Source organism: Hemitrygon akajei, chromosome 9 (genome assembly GCF_048418815.1).
Source record: "Hemitrygon akajei chromosome 9, sHemAka1.3, whole genome shotgun sequence".
Classification (NCBI taxonomy): domain Eukaryota; kingdom Metazoa; phylum Chordata; class Chondrichthyes; order Myliobatiformes; family Dasyatidae; genus Hemitrygon; species Hemitrygon akajei.
In genome coordinates, this window is record NC_133132.1 from 113,815,710 (window position 1) to 113,831,422 (window position 15,713).

At 41.8% G+C, this 15,713-nt stretch overlaps 1 long non-coding RNA gene across 1 annotated transcript in view; it reads right to left on the bottom strand.

Annotated features, from left to right (window-relative positions):
• Positions 1-3,652: 3,652 nt before the first annotated feature.
• The window catches only part of LOC140733455 (uncharacterized), a 271,387-nt gene continuing 259,326 nt past the window's right edge, over positions 3,653-15,713 (bottom strand). Inside the window, exon 3 of the long non-coding RNA XR_012100288.1 lies at positions 3,653-4,385. This is a non-coding gene — a long non-coding RNA (uncharacterized lncRNA). The remainder of the gene's footprint in view (positions 4,386-15,713) is intronic.

The following is a 15,713-nucleotide window of genomic DNA, read 5'->3' on the forward strand; positions in this document are numbered from 1 at the left end:
CTTGTTTTGCAGCATTTTATCACCTAGGGATATCTTTTTCTGTAGTTCTACAATGACAACAGTTGTTCACGTCCAGTGGTGTTTGCTCTTCTGATTCCTGTTCAAAACTCTATCAACAGGCATCTGGACGTCAAGATTCCAGCTAATCACACCTGCCATTGTGCATTCTCTGTTCAAGTTGTTTTTTGCCATCTACATCAATGATATGGATGATAATGTAGTAAACCGGATTAGTGCATTTCTGGATGACACCAAGATTGGGAATGTAGCGGACAACTAAGAAGTCTACCAACACTTGTGGTGGGATCTAGACCAGCTGGTGAAATGGGCAAAAAAATGGCAGATGGAATTTAATGCAGACAAGTTTGAGGTGTTGCACCTTGGGAGGACCAACTAGGGTAGGTCTTACAAGGTGAGTGGTAGGGCACTGAGAAATGCAATGTAACAGTGGGATCTGGGAATACAGATCCATAATTTCTTGAAAGTGGCATCACAGGTAAAAAGGGTCATAAGGAAATCTTTTGGCACATTGACCTTCATAAATGAATATACTGAGCACAGAAGTTTGGATATTATGTTGAAGTCCTAATTTGGAGTATTGGGTGCAGTTTTGGTCACCAAACCTACAGGAAGATGTAAATAACATTGAAAGAGTGCAGTGACAATTTACAAGGGTGTTACCTGGACTTGAGTAATAGGGGAAGGTTGAACAGGTTAGGACTTTATCCCTAGAGTGTAAAAAATTGAAGGGGATTTGATAAAGTATTCAAGATTATAGATAGGATAGATAGGTTTAGATAGGATATAGATAAGCAGGTTTTTTCCATTGAATTTGGGTGAGACTAGGCTAGAGGTCATGGGTTAAAGGTGAAAGGTGAAGCATTTAAGGGGAGAATGAGGGGGAACTTATCCCTCGAAAGGTGGTGAGAGTGTGGAACGACCAGGCAGTGGAAGTGGTGGATGCAGTTCGATTTCAACATTTAAGAGAAATTTGGATAAGTGCATGGATGGGTGGGGTATGGAGGACTATGGTTCAGGTGCCGGTCGATGGGCCAAGACAGATAAATGGTTTGGCATGGACTAAATAGGTCAAAGGGCCTGTTTCTGTGCTGTAGTGTTCTATAATTATATTGGAGCTGGGATGACCTTGCCCTAACACAAAGCGAGTTATTTCCTCTTCAGTTGCTTCTATGTTTCTTTCTCTCTCTAAGTACCTCAAGCTTGCTCCCTAATTTCAATTTCCTTTCTGTGACCCAGCGACAAGCACTCATGAACACCTGTTATGTTTGGTTGTGCCAAAGTGGCCCATTGATAGCTACAAAGCATGCTGCTTGTTTCCCATGCCAACAGACATTAGTAGTTTAATACTGGAATGGTAATGTGCTGTCTTGTAGCATTATCTTTCATATGTGGCAACAACTATATATCTGCAAACACATTACAAGATATTCCGAGGTTATGATCACCTGACTATTAGACACCCCCACATTCAAACAATCTCCCACAATTTTATTCAATTCAAAGGTCTGATGTACATACCATACCTTTGCTCCTATGAACGGCAGAATTACTTTGCTCTCTCCACTTATAGTGATTATGCTTTCAAATTAGTCTACGTGATTTTAATGCCACTCATTACAATTTTGTGGAAGTATGATTAGCATATTTTTGTGTATTTTCCAATTTATGAATAGAATCAACTTCAGGACATCTGTAAAACAGAACTCAATTATTACCTGGGATATCCTGCACCAATATTTATAAAGCTGCCTATTTTATATTTCCCACAACAAAAATGGCTATTCATCCTTTGAGTTAGTTGGCTCCTAAATCAATCAGGTCTGTCCCATCGTCCCACTGATTTTCCTATAACCCATTTTCTCACACATTCCCATCAACTATCTCTAAGATTCTACCGCCATCAGCCTAGTTTACAGCACATATTTAAGCTGCCAACCAACAGTATAAAGACTTTGTACTAGTCTTTATACTAGAAAAGTAATTGTTATGAACCTCATCAGTATTGGGAGGTGAGAGGAAAATGGAGAACATAGTAGAAACTGGTACCAAGCAACATTATCCCAATGTCCGAAACTTCACACAAGTCATAATTGAACATGGATCAGTGGAACTGTGAAGTAGTGGAACTACCTGCTGCACAAGTATGCCTCCCACATTTTTTAAAAAACTAGGAGTATGTATGAAAACAGTATCTCCATGATTGGTGCACATTAAATGCACTGCAATGTTTGAATAGTGTTTTTTTTATCTATATCCAACATCCAGGCCTTTCTTTTCAAAGTTCAAGGTAAATTTATTATCAAGGTACATCTATGTCACCATATATAACCCTGAGATTCACTTCTTGCAGGCATACATATTAAATCCAAGAAATACAATACAATCAATGAAAGACTGCACCCGACAGGACAAACAACCAATGTGCAAAAAAAAACTCCAAATACTAAAGAAAAAAAGATAATAAATAAGCAATAAACATTGACAAGATAAGTGAAGAGTCCTTGAAAGTGAGTCTATAGGTTGTGGGAACAGTTCAGATATGGAGCAAGTGAAATTGAGTGATGGTATCTCCTCTGTTTCAAGAGACTGATGGTTGAGGGATAATAACTCTTCCCGAACCTGATGGTGTGGGTCCTGAGGCTCCGGTACCTTGATGGCAAGTAGAAGAGAGCATGACCTGGGTGGTGGATGTCCTTGTTGATGTATGCTACCACCTTGCATCAATGCCCCATGTAAATGTGCTCAATGGTGTGGAGGGCTTTACCCATGATGCACTGAGCCCTATCCATTACTTTTTGTAGTGATTTATGTTCAAGAACATTGGTGCTTCGATATCAGACCATGATGTGACCTGTCAATATACTCCCCACCACAGACCTATATAAGTTTTTCAAAATTTTGGATATCATTTTGAATCTTTGCAAACATTAAGGAAGTAGAATCAGTACTGTGCTTTCTTTGTAATGACATTTACATGCTAGGCCCAGGACAGATCCTCTGACATGATCACAAGACAAAGGAGCAGAAGTAGGCCATTCGGCCCGATAACACTGAGGAATTTCAAGTTGCTAACCCTCTCTACCTCTGATCCCCTGATGAGGTCTGGCTTATGGACTTCTTTAAGTCAATAATCAGCTCCTTAGTCTTGCTGACATTGAGTAAGAGGTTGCTGTTGTGGCACCACTCAGCCAGATTTTCAATCTCCCTCCTATATGCAGATTTGTAACCACCTTTGGTTTAGCCAATGACAGTGGTGTTGTCAGCAAAGTTAAATATGGCATTGGGGCTGTGGCTTAGCCTCACGGTCATAAGTATAAAGTGAGAAGAACAGGGTGCCAAGCACACAGCCTTGTGGTACACCTGCGCTGTTGGAGATTGTGGGGGAGATGTTGCCAATCTGAACAGACTGGGATCTGCAAGTGCAGAAATCAAGATTCCAATTGGACAAGGAGGTATTGAGGCCAACGTCCTGAAGCCTCAATACCTCCTATCATTAGTTCTAGTGCCAATTTTAAATTCTTTTCAGCTTTTCTTATACGATGAACAATAGTGATAATCTGTAATGAGTACACTGTTAATATAAGTCAAGTCAAGTCACTTTTTATTGTCATTTCGACCATAACTGCTGGTACAGTACAGAGTAAAAATGAGACGTTTTTTCAGAACCATGGTGTTACATGACACAGTACAAAAACTAGACTGAACTGCGTTATATAAAGAAAAACAGAAAAAAATGACGCTAGACTACAGTCCTACCCAGGACTGCATAAAGTGCACAAAACAGTGCAGGCATTACAATAAATAATAAACAAGACAATAGGGCAGTAAGGTGTCAGTCCAGGCTCTGAGTATTGAGGAGTCTGATAGCTTGGGGGAAGAAACTGTTACATAGTCTGTTCGTGAAAGCCCGAATGCTCTGTTGCCTTTTCCCAGACGGCAGGAGGGAGAAGAGTTTGTATGAGGGGTGTGTGGGGTTTTAATGCTCATAACGCTGTTTTCTTTGCGGATCAGGCGTGTAGTGTAAATGTCTGTAATGGCAGGAAGAGAGACCCCGATGATCTTCTCAGCTGACCTCACTATCCGCTGCAGGGTCCTGTGATCCAAGATGGTGCAATTTCCGAACCAGGCAGTGATGCAGTTGCTCAGGATGCTCTCAATGCAACCCCTGTAGAATGTGATGAGGATGGAGGGTGGGAGATGGACTTCCCTCAGCCTTTGCAGAAAGTAGAGATGCTGCTATGGAGCTGGTGATGAGGGACCAGGTGAGATTCTCCGCCAGGTGAACACCAAGAAATTTGGTGCTCTTAGTGATCTCTACCGAGGAGCCGTCGATGTTCAGCAGGGAGTGGTCGCTCCATGCCCTCCTAAATAATAAATAACAGAAAGAAGAAATATGTCATATAAGGACTTTTAAGAGGGGAAAATAGAAGGACTTACTGCAAACCTTAGAGAATTCAAAAATATTTTACAACCAGTGTAGTTACTTATTGCACTAGACAGTCAAGATCTGCTCTGTAAGGTCCACAAGTATCAATGATTAAATAACCCAATGATCTGTTTTAGAGATGGAGGTTCAGAGATAAATATTGGCCACAAGAGTAAAAAACTACTCTGATCTTTAAAGTAGGGTCAACAAGTCTTCATTCTATTGTCTTATTCAAAGGCAATGGCAGCAATTGGGATGGTATAGCACTGAAAATGGATAACAGTGTCAGAACAAACTGAGTTGAAATCCCTGACATGGGAACTTAGTCTACAATCTTCTGATGCAGAGAAAAATGTATGTCCAAACAAACCAAACATTGTATATATCGGAACATTCAGGATGTTTAAATAGGTTTCTTTTAAGCAACTTCTCTGCTACTTTTCTTAAAAATATACTTTACTGAAGTTAAAGGCCATAAGATATATGAGACTGTGTCCTCTGGTCTTCGGCTCTCCCCTCATAGGAAACATTTTCTCCACATCCACTCTATTAAGGCCATTTGAAACTCTTGCTTTGCAAAATGTTTTTTTCTTTAGTGTGAAACAGGATAAATTGTGCGTATTTTTCAAGAGTAAGTCACACATATAAGTGTTGTTTGTGGGGCTAGATCATGCTGGGAGGCTCATCGAGAAATTTTCAGACACATTGTGTATAATACACCTGAGCACAGTTGACAAAGCTTGCAGAGAGATTTAGGCCAGTTAGAAAAGTGGGCTGAAAAATGGCAGATGGAGTTTAATGCTGATAAATATGAGGTGCTACTTTTTGGTAGGACTAATCAAAATAGGACATACATGGTATATGGTGGGGCATTGAAGAATGCAGTAGAACAGGGTGATCTAGGAACAATGGTACATAGTTCCCTGAAGGTGGAATCTCATGTGGATAGGCTGGTGAAGAAAGCTTTTGGTATGCTGTCCTTTATAAATCAGAGCATTGAGTATAGGAGTTGGAATGTAATGTTAAAATTGTACAAGGCATTGGTGAGGCCAAATTTGGAGTATTGTGTACAGTTCTGGTCACCGAATTATAGGAAAGATGTCAACAAAATAGAGAGAGTACAGAGGAGATTTACTAGAATGTTACCTGGGTTTCAGCACCTAAGTTACAGAGAAAGGTTGAACAAGTTATGTCTTTATTCTTTGGAGCATGGAAGGTTGAGGGGGTACTTGATAGAGGTATTTAAAATTATGAGGGGAATAGATAGAGTTGACGTGGATAGGCTTTTTCTATTGAGAGTAGGGGAGATTCAAACAAGAGGACATGAGTTGAGAGTTAAGGGGCAAAAGTTTAGGGGTAACACGAGGGGGAACTTCTTTACTCGGCGTGGTAGCTGTGTGGAACGAGCTTCCAGTAGAAGTGGTAGAGGCAGGTTCGATTTTGTCATTTAAAAAAAAAATTGGATAGGTACTTGGACAGGAAAGGAATGGAGGGTTATGGGCCGAGTGCAGGTAGGTGAGGCTAGGTGAGAGTAAGCGTTCGACATGAACTAGAAAGGCCGAGATGGCCTGTTTCCGTGCTATAATTAGAACCATAGAACCTTACAGCACAGAAACAGGCCTTTTGGCCCTTCTTGGCTGTGCCGAACCATTTTTCTGCCTAGTCCCACTGATCTGCACCTGGGCCATATCCCTCCAAACCCCTCTCATCCATATACCTGTACAAGTTTCTCTTAAATGTCAAAATTGAGCCCACATTCACCACTTCATCTGGCAGCTCATTCCACACTCCCACCACTCTCTGCGCGAAGAAGCCCCCACTAATGTTCCCTTTAAACCTTTCCTCCTTCACCCTTAACCCATGACCTCTTTGTTTTTTCTCCCCTGGCCTCAGTGGAAAAAGCCTGCTTGCATTCACTCTACCTATACCCATCATAATTTTATACATCTCTATCAAATCTCCCCTCATTCTCCTACGCTCCAGGGAATAAAGTCATAATCTATTCAGCCTTTCTCTGTAACTTAGTTTCAGATTGTTATATGGTATTGTTAAATTGTTATATGGTTATATCATCTGCCTTAATTTGTACACATAAAGACAGTACTGGTCACACAATGCATGCTTTCTCCAGTGCCAAAAAGAAACTAGAGCTGATGTAAACAATCCACAACCATTGCTGTTTCAATAGGTACATTTAATGTTAGAGAAATGTATACAATATACATCCTGAAATCCTTTTTCTAGGCAAAACAGAGGAGTGCCCCAAAGAATGAATGACAGTTAAACATTGGAACCCCAAAGAACCCCCTCCCCCCGGCTCTTCCCTCCCATGCACAAGCAGCAGCAAAACAACGACCAACCACCCCCCCACCCCCACCAGCTGAAAGCATCAGCACTCTCCACCGAGTACTCGAGCATACAGCAATTCACCTAGTAATTCGACATACCATAGTTTCTCTCTCCCTAATAAGGGAAAAAGAGGTGCCCCTGTCTCACAGATAGAGATGAGACATGACAAACAACTTGCTGGTTTACGATGTTAGAAGGCTGTTGCGTCATTTCTCTGAGCTCTGTACCCGGAGTGTTGGCCCCAGAAAGGAGCAGCTCTTCAGACACACAACCTATGGCAGTTAAACCGCTGCTCCTGATGTTCCATATACTCCCACGATGCTTCAGTCAGGGGCTCCGGCCTAGAATCAACACATCTCCAGAGTCACGAAAATCTGGCACACTGAAGGCACGCTCATCTTCCAGGCCACATCCTTGGGATATCAAAAAGCCAAGAGAAATTCCGTCCTCTTCAACTTCTGATCTCCAGATCAGTCTCTGGTCAAAGCTCCAAGAAATTATGTGGAACATTACAACCCCAAGATGGATCATGAGAAATTAATGGGAATACCAGTAATGAGGAGAGTTACCAGAACTTTAAGGAATAAGAGAGGCAATGACCGAAATGAGGTGAGATGGGGAATGATTCCAGGGTGGAATGGCTTGAGATGAAGAACATTTGATGGCTCTGGGTCTGTATTCACTAGAATTCAGAAGAATGATGGGTGACTTTATTGAAAGTCATCGAATGGTGAATGGCCTTAATAGAGTGGATGTGGAGAGGATGTTTCCTTTGGTGGGAAGAGTCTAAGACAAGAGGACAGAGCTTCATAATAGAAGGGTGTCCTTTTAGAATGGGGATGAAGAGGAATTCCTTTAGCAAGAGACTGGTGATTTCTTTGTCATAGGCAGCTGAAGAGTTCAAGTCTTTATGTACATTTAAGGCAGAGGGTGATAAATTTTTGATTGTTCACAGCACGAAGGGTTACAGGGAGAAGGCAGGAGTTTGGGGATGGGAGGTAAATTAGTTCAGCCATGATGAAATGGCAGAGTATACGCAATGAGACAAATGGCCTAATTCTGCTCCTATATTTATGTTTTTCGGTTCTTAAGGAAATAATAATATCAGTTGTTCAGAAGGCCGATGAATGCACCGTGTACTATGCAGAGCAAAAACACTGTGCCTATGAAGGATGCTCAGGGCTGGACAATCCAGAGCGAGATGATCCAGTCTTCCTACAATGCACAAAGAAAGGCTGAATTCAGCCCACCAGAAAGTTTTATATTTGGGAATAGCAGTGGAATCAGCCTACCTTGTAATAATATCATGAGGTGGGGAAATAAACCAGAGGAGAGGGGAAAGGGGCAGTAAGGTGGCTGTAGTGGATGTAACCCCTGTGAAGACACGGAGGATCTGCTTTGTATGCCAGTAACCAAGGTACAAAGCCAGGGACTGCCAGAATGGACATAGAAGGGTAAAGGAGATGAATTGTTGCACCTGTGGCTTCTCAGGCCATGTTCAGAGGCAGTGTCCAAAGAAGGAAGGAAGGTGTGAGAGTCACACACCAAAACAGGCAGAAACCATAGCAGAATAGTCATCACTCACTAACCTCTGTCCAGATTATAGAACTAGTAAAGACAGCATCCAAGTCAGACAAGTAACTATTGGCAACCCACATTGTCAGTACTGGCCACCCATAATATCTTAAATAGGAGGCTATCAATGTCATATGTTAAACATAAGAAATTCTGCAGATGCTGAAAATCCAGTGCAACACACAGTTAATGCTGGAGGAACTTAACGGGTCAGGCAGCATCTATAGAAGTGCTTGAAGCTGAGACTCTTCTTCAATGTTATATGTTAGTGGACACCAACCTACTCTTGCTTATGATTAGAGAAACAATATATCTTATAAATATAAGGCAGTAAAAAATGAGGGTAGAGTAGAACAAGCTTCAGGTAGAGTACTTGATGTGGAGGGAGTCTACTTCCCAGTGGATTTCTGGATAGGCCCAAACAAAGAGGGTACAGATGTGGAGATGGATGCACTTAGTAAGGCGGATGTTGTCATAAACTCAGGGAAGGGAAAGATTATGTGGGCAGGTCAAGCTCAGCCACACGTAAGATTCACAGAGGTGATATGGCCAGAGCAGCCCTGATCAGCAGGGATTTGGGCCAGGATGGAGTATTTGGATTATGTCAAAAGTTCCCAGGGACACAGATTCAATGCAAAACAAGATTGTGAATCAGTCAGAGTAGACCCGATCAGAATTTTAAAAAATGTATAAACACACTCATACACACTTATAACTATGATATTATAACTATGAATGTAACTATGATTACATTCCTGGACTTCTCTAGTGCCTTTAACACCATCCAGCCCAAGATCTTAAGGCACAAACTAACGGAGATGGGAGTAGACTCTCACATGGTGGATTGGATAGTGGACTACTTGACAGATAGAACTCAGTATGTGCGGTTGGGAGACTGTAGGTCTGACACGGTGGTCAGCAGCACAGGATCGCCGCAGGGGACCGTGCTCTCTCCGGTCCTGTTCACCCTGTACACATCAGACTTCCAATATAACTCGGAGTCCTGCCATGTGCAGAAGTTCGCTGATGACACGGCCATAGTGGGGTGTGTCAGGAATGGACAGGAGGAGGAATATAGGAAACTGATACAGGACTTTGTGATATGGTGCAACTCAAACTACCTGCGTCTCAATATCACCAAGACCAAGGAGATGGTGGTGGACTTTAGGAGATCTAGGCCTCATATGGAGCCAGTGATCATTAATGGAGAATGTGTGGAGCAGGTTAAGACCTACAAGTATCTGGGAGTACAGTTAGATGAGAAGCTAGACTGGACTGCCAACACAGATGCCTTGTGCAGGAAGGCACAGAGTCGACTGTACTTCCTTAGAAGGTTGGCGTCATTCAATGTCTGTAGTGAGATGCTGAAGATGTTCTATAGGTCAGTTGTGGAGAGCGCCCTCTTCTTTGTGGTGGCATGTTGGGGAGGCAGCATTAAGAAGAGGGACGCCTCACATCTTAATAAGCTGGTAAGGAAGGCGGGCTCTGTCGTGGGCAAAGTACTGGAGAGTATAACATCGGTAGCTGAGCGAAGAGCGCTGAGTAGGCTACGGTCAATTATGGAAAACCCTGAACATCCTCTACATAGCACCATCCAGAGACAGAGAAGCAGTTTCAGCGACAGGTTACTATCGATGCAATGCTCCTCAGACAGGATGAAGAGGTCAATACTCCCCAATGCCATTAGGCTTTACAATTCAACCGCCAGGAGTAAGATATGTTAAAGTGCAGGGGTTGATTGTATTTAATGTATTTAAGTAAACTACTTAAGAACTTTTTAAAAGCTATTATTAATGCTTTTTGAGAGAGTGATTTAGAGGCATATCATATTTTTACTGAGTTAAGTATTGTATGTAATTAGTTTTGCTACAACAAGGGTATGGGACATTGGAAAAAATGTTGAAATTCCCCATGGGGATGAATAAAGTATCTATCTATCTATCTATCTATCTATATAAGTATAAGCTGGGGTCCGGAGTAAAGGGTTGTCTGAGAAGATTGAGCTTTAGTTATTCTAAAGTGGGACACATCGCCAAGAATGCAAGACAAACAGGTCATCCAGACCTGTGATAACTCAAAAGATGTTCAAATCTTGGTTGATGTGGAGGTGTTTGAATGTTTGCTTGCCCATGATCAATAATTTACAGTAGCTTTTGTTTCAAAGCCTTAGAGTCTAAAATATTTTGTAAAGTGATTGTGAATGTGATTTAACTTTTGAGAGTAATTAACCAAAGGATGGATGGTTTGTGAGTTCAAGAAATTTGCATGAGGTGTGCTTAAGTGAGGGGGAATGTGTGCAAAGGAAATCGCAGTTTGTTAAATCTGTATTGCAAGTGTGACACAATTAATCCAAGGGGGAGTTTGTGTTACCTATAAAATGAATTTGTAGTGTTACGTACCCGTGACACGTGACAGTGGTACCCTTGTCACGTGACTGGGGTTGAAGCTATACTGGACTTGAGGTAATGGTCTTGTGATGGTGGAGTGACTTCATTTTCCCGCCAGTAGAGATCATGTGACAGGATTTTTTACAGGGTATAAAAGGAGGACCCCTCCCTGTGAGGTGGGGCAGTTCGTGGCTGTATTTGCCATGTTGACTTTATGCCACTGCGTGATTTAATGTGATGACGCAGTTTAGTTGAAAGATGAAGTTTTATCTAATGCCTAAAGTTTAAAAGGTCATTGCCAGCAGTTTCTTTACAATACTGCTAGTTGAGAGTCAGTGGAGAGTGAAGATCGGAGTTCGGGAGTTAAAGATCGAGGAGAATCGATTTTCGACGGTGAAACAGGTTTGATCCTTGTTCGGAAGGATTTCGTTGACTATTCTCGTGTTAATCCCTGGGATGACCAGAAAGGATTTGAGAATGGTGATAAAGGAAAGGTCAGTGCCTTTAAGCCATTACGTTTCATAAAATTCTTCGTGCGAAGAGTTCGTCTTTGGAAACTGAAGAAAAACGATGTGAAAGAGAATTTAAATCATTTTAATAAGTCTCTCCTTTTAAATGGACTGTGAGCATTTTGAACTTTTGGCAATACCACTTTAAAGAACTGTTTTTTGCAACATCGCTTTAAGAACTGTTTGAGCTGCATCGTTTTAAGAACTGTTTAAGCTGCCGCACAGCAGCTGATTTCCAGTTACGTTAGTGTTTGTTTACTTTTGGGGGGTTTGTTTTCAGTGTTTAATAAACGTGTTATTTGTTATGAAAACCCTTGCCTAACTCACATATATTTATTGTTGCCTGAATATGTAACAGTAGGATGTCTTATCTTTTAAGAGGCAGTCTCTTTAAGAAGTTCTGTGAATGTGGGGGTGGGGACTCCACACATCCGTATTTTCCTTTCTTCTTTAGAGAGAGATAGACAGAGAGGCAGAGGCAGAGAGAGAGAAACAGAGACAGGCAGACAGACAGAGACAGATAGAACAGATATAGAGAGAGAGATGTGGAATTCAGGTAAAGGTGATGGAAATGTGAGTGTCTTTATTCTGGATATGCAATTCCCACATTCTAGAAAGAAATTGGCGTTTTGCGAAACTGCTAACTTGTGTATACTGAATTTGTGCATACTTAACAAGAATGTTCCAAAAGGTTAAACAATGATATATATTGGGTAATGTCAATGCACTGATTTTGAAGTTTAGTTCTTTGGAAAGTTTGTTGTGATATAATTAGTGTGTGTCTCATAAAATGCAAATGGGTCGGCAAGATTCAGGTTACCCTCATCTCCTAGAATGTAAATGTAGATTTGCTTGAAGTCCAGCCTGTGCCTGGTAAAATATAAATGAGAGTTCACCTAAGATCAGGGACTGAGTGAAACAGAACCAATCTGCTGACAGCCGCAGAGGACCAGAGAGAGAAGGAAGACCAACTGAGTCATCCCACTAGCAGTTTCATTACAGGAAACTTAAAAAATGACCAACTACACCTTTCATCCAATTGGACTTTCATCTGATCAATCCTGACCTATGGATGAAAGGAAACTTAAGCACAAATGTGAAGGATGTGGAGAGAGCATACCAACACTGAAATGCATGCTATATTATATTTTGTTTTGAAGGCTGGTTACAGATGTTAGATGTTTAGTGGAATATATCGGCATAGAGACGGACATATTGGGATGATAGATGGAATGGGAACCAAGTTTTAGCAAAGAACCCAAAGTCACAACTTTGAAAGCCAAGCAGAGCAATCCCAGAGAGAAGAAATATCAGAAGGTAGTCTCTTCAGCCGGGATGCAAGTGAATGCCAAATGAGCTGGACCTTTTCAGTGGTGGCATCAGCTAATGAAAAGACATGCCAGTAGGGAGTGTCATAGGGGTAAGATCCCTACAGCAATTTAAATATAGATGACCCCAAACCATCCAATGGATAACCCCTTGACAAAGGGACCTACCGAGACACTTGGGATTGATCGGACCTGAATAATCTTAGCCATCGCAAACTGTTGCCTGTGATCCCAAAACAAATTAAGTTACCCAGCTGGTGTCCCTTGTTCATAAAATAACTACTGACAGTCCTGTCCAATAATCTTAAAATTATACAGTACCAAATTGGCAAAGGATGCAATGTATACCACAGAGGGCCAGTAGGGAAGGAACTAACAAGCAAAGAATCATGAATAACAAAGCTGCATTTTGTTGAATTTATCGAGAGGATAAATGTCTCCAAGAAGAGGATGTGGCTGAATGCCTGGAACATTTCATTGCCAACTCAGCAGGAGTCTCTCAGATTGCCGGTCAGGGGTGATAGATAGTGTTGATGTAGGTCCACAAAAGGTTATGGTGGTCAAGTAATTGGGGAGGGGATCCTAAGTCAAGAGCATTTTTGCTGCCCAAATTAATTAGATCCTTAAAGCTTGAACTTCCTGGGACAGATTTATGTCCAGGAGCCAAGTAGAGGGTACGTTAGGTTTATTCAGGAGTTATGGATTATATAAATATAACTGATATTAATTAAATTGAGAACCAATATTCAGTTCTTTATGTAACCTTCAAGCAGGTGCTCCCAGTGTGGCTTTCTATATATTGGTGAGACCCAACGCAGACTGGGAGACCATTTTGCTGAACACCTATGTTCTGTCCGCCAGAGAAAGCAGGATCTCCCAGTGGCCACACATTTTAATTCCACGTCCCATTCCCATTCTGTTATGTCAATCCATGGTCTCTTCTACTGTCAAGGTGAAGCCACACTCAGGTTGGAGGAACACCTTATATTCCGTCTGGGTAGCTTCCAACCTGATGGCATGAATATTGATTTCTCTAACTTCCGCTAATGCCCCTTCTCCCCTTCTTACTCCATCCCTTATTTATTTATCTACTTTTCCCCCTTTTTTCTCTCTCTCTGCCCCTCTCACAATCACCCCTTGCCTGCTCTCCATCTTCCTCTGGTGTTCCCCTCCCCCTTTCTTTCTCCCTAGGCCTCCTGTCCCATGATCCTTCCCCCTTCTCAAGCTCTGTGTTCCTTTTGTCAATCAATTTTCCAGCTCTTAGCTTCATCCCTCCCCCTCCTGTCTTATGTCATTTTGGGTCTCTCCCTCCCCCTCCCACTTTCAAATCTCTTACTATCTCTTCTTTCAGTTAGTCCTGATGAAGGGTCTCAGCCTGAAATGTTGACTGTACTTCTTCCTATAGATGCTGCCTGGCCTGCTGCGTTCCACCAGCATTTTGTGTGTGTTGCTTGAATTTCCAGCATCTGCAGATTTTCTCGTATCTGCCTATCTCAGTACTTCTTGTGAACAAGTTGCTCACCACATCTCCTTCATTACAAAAGTGATTGCACATTGTCATAAATATAAGTCTCTCTTTCATTCTGGCACACAATTTCTTGGAAAGGGCAGGCTAGTGGTGATAATGAGATGTAGAAAGGTGGGGTGCAGGTACAGTGGGATGGGCTGGTTGGGTGACTGGAGGCTGGTGATGACCAATGGATAAAGAGTAGAGTCTGGGGCTGATTGGTGGAGGAAGAGTGGAGCTGATGTCCATTGGTGGAGGTGGAGTGGGGCTTTATGCTGAATGATGGAGGATAATTCGCCTGGTGCTGATTGGTGATGGTGGTATGAAGAATTACTAGCCAAAATGTTCCTGAAAAGAAAAGTTACAGGTAAAGAGAAAATTGTTGAAATCTGCTACAGTGAGGTTAGCAGACTGGTAACATCTGCAGGTAAATGCACAAAGTCACTGAGTCATGCAGAAAAGAAACTGGCCATTCAGCTGACCATATTCGTGCCAACCATCTTGTACCCATCTATGCCAATCCCATGTACCCATCTATACTAATCCCATTTACCAGGAGGTTGAAGCTGAGTGACAAACAGCACTTGAAAAATATGATGTAATTGAGCTGGGTCATCTCCATCTTTTTATGCTCGTATCCGCACCCACACATTCATTGTGCCCTCTTCTCTTGATTATATTTCAAGACCAGGATAAATGGAAGAAAGAGGGAAGTTATGACAATTATCCCAATTATAATAAAGAACATAAAGAGAAGAATGATAATGAATACATCTGTTACTCAAGTATTGTGAACGTCACTCCCACAAATATATCAACTTTGCCACCTCACTGTTTTGTTCCACAGGTCCTGTTTTTTGAAGAAGCAATTCAACTGGCCCTATTCCCTGATTATTCCTTTCTGCTACAAATTGATTTCTTTCCAAACACATTTCCATTTTGCTTCTGTATCCGCTTCCTCTAGTCTCTCTAGCAGAGATGTCAGGTATCCTAAATTTTGGTAAGAATACATTTGCTGAACATTTTTTCCCTACTTAGCTCACTCAGTTCTGCTTAATGTCCATGTCAGTGCACAAGCAGCTTCTGTATTGCATGGCTTCAGGATGAACTTCCTTCACTTTGTGGGAATATTGGCATAATCTTCCATGTAGCAGACTGACACGCAAATAAAACACTATGCATATTTCTACCTTTTAAATAGATGAAATTTCTCCTAGATTATATACACAAGAAGTTCTGCAGATGCTGAAAATCCAAAGCAAAACACATAGGATTTGGGCCGAGACCCTTCTTCAGGATGGGAAAGGAAGGAGAAAGATGCCAGAATGAAAAAGTGGGGGAAGTGAAAGGAGAATAGCTAGGAGGTGATACAGGAAGCCAGGTGAGTAGGAAACGTAAAGGGCTAGAGTGAAAGGTATCTGATAGGAGAGAAGAGTGGACCATAGGAGAAAGAGAAGGAGGAGGGAACCCTGGGGGGAGGGTATAAGGAGATGAGAAGAGGTAAAGAGCTGGAGAGGGGAACAGAAGAAGAGATGAGTGGGAAGGAAAAGTCTTTTAACTGGAAGGGGGAATTATTGTTGATCGTCAACTAGATGTCAGTGTCAACTATTA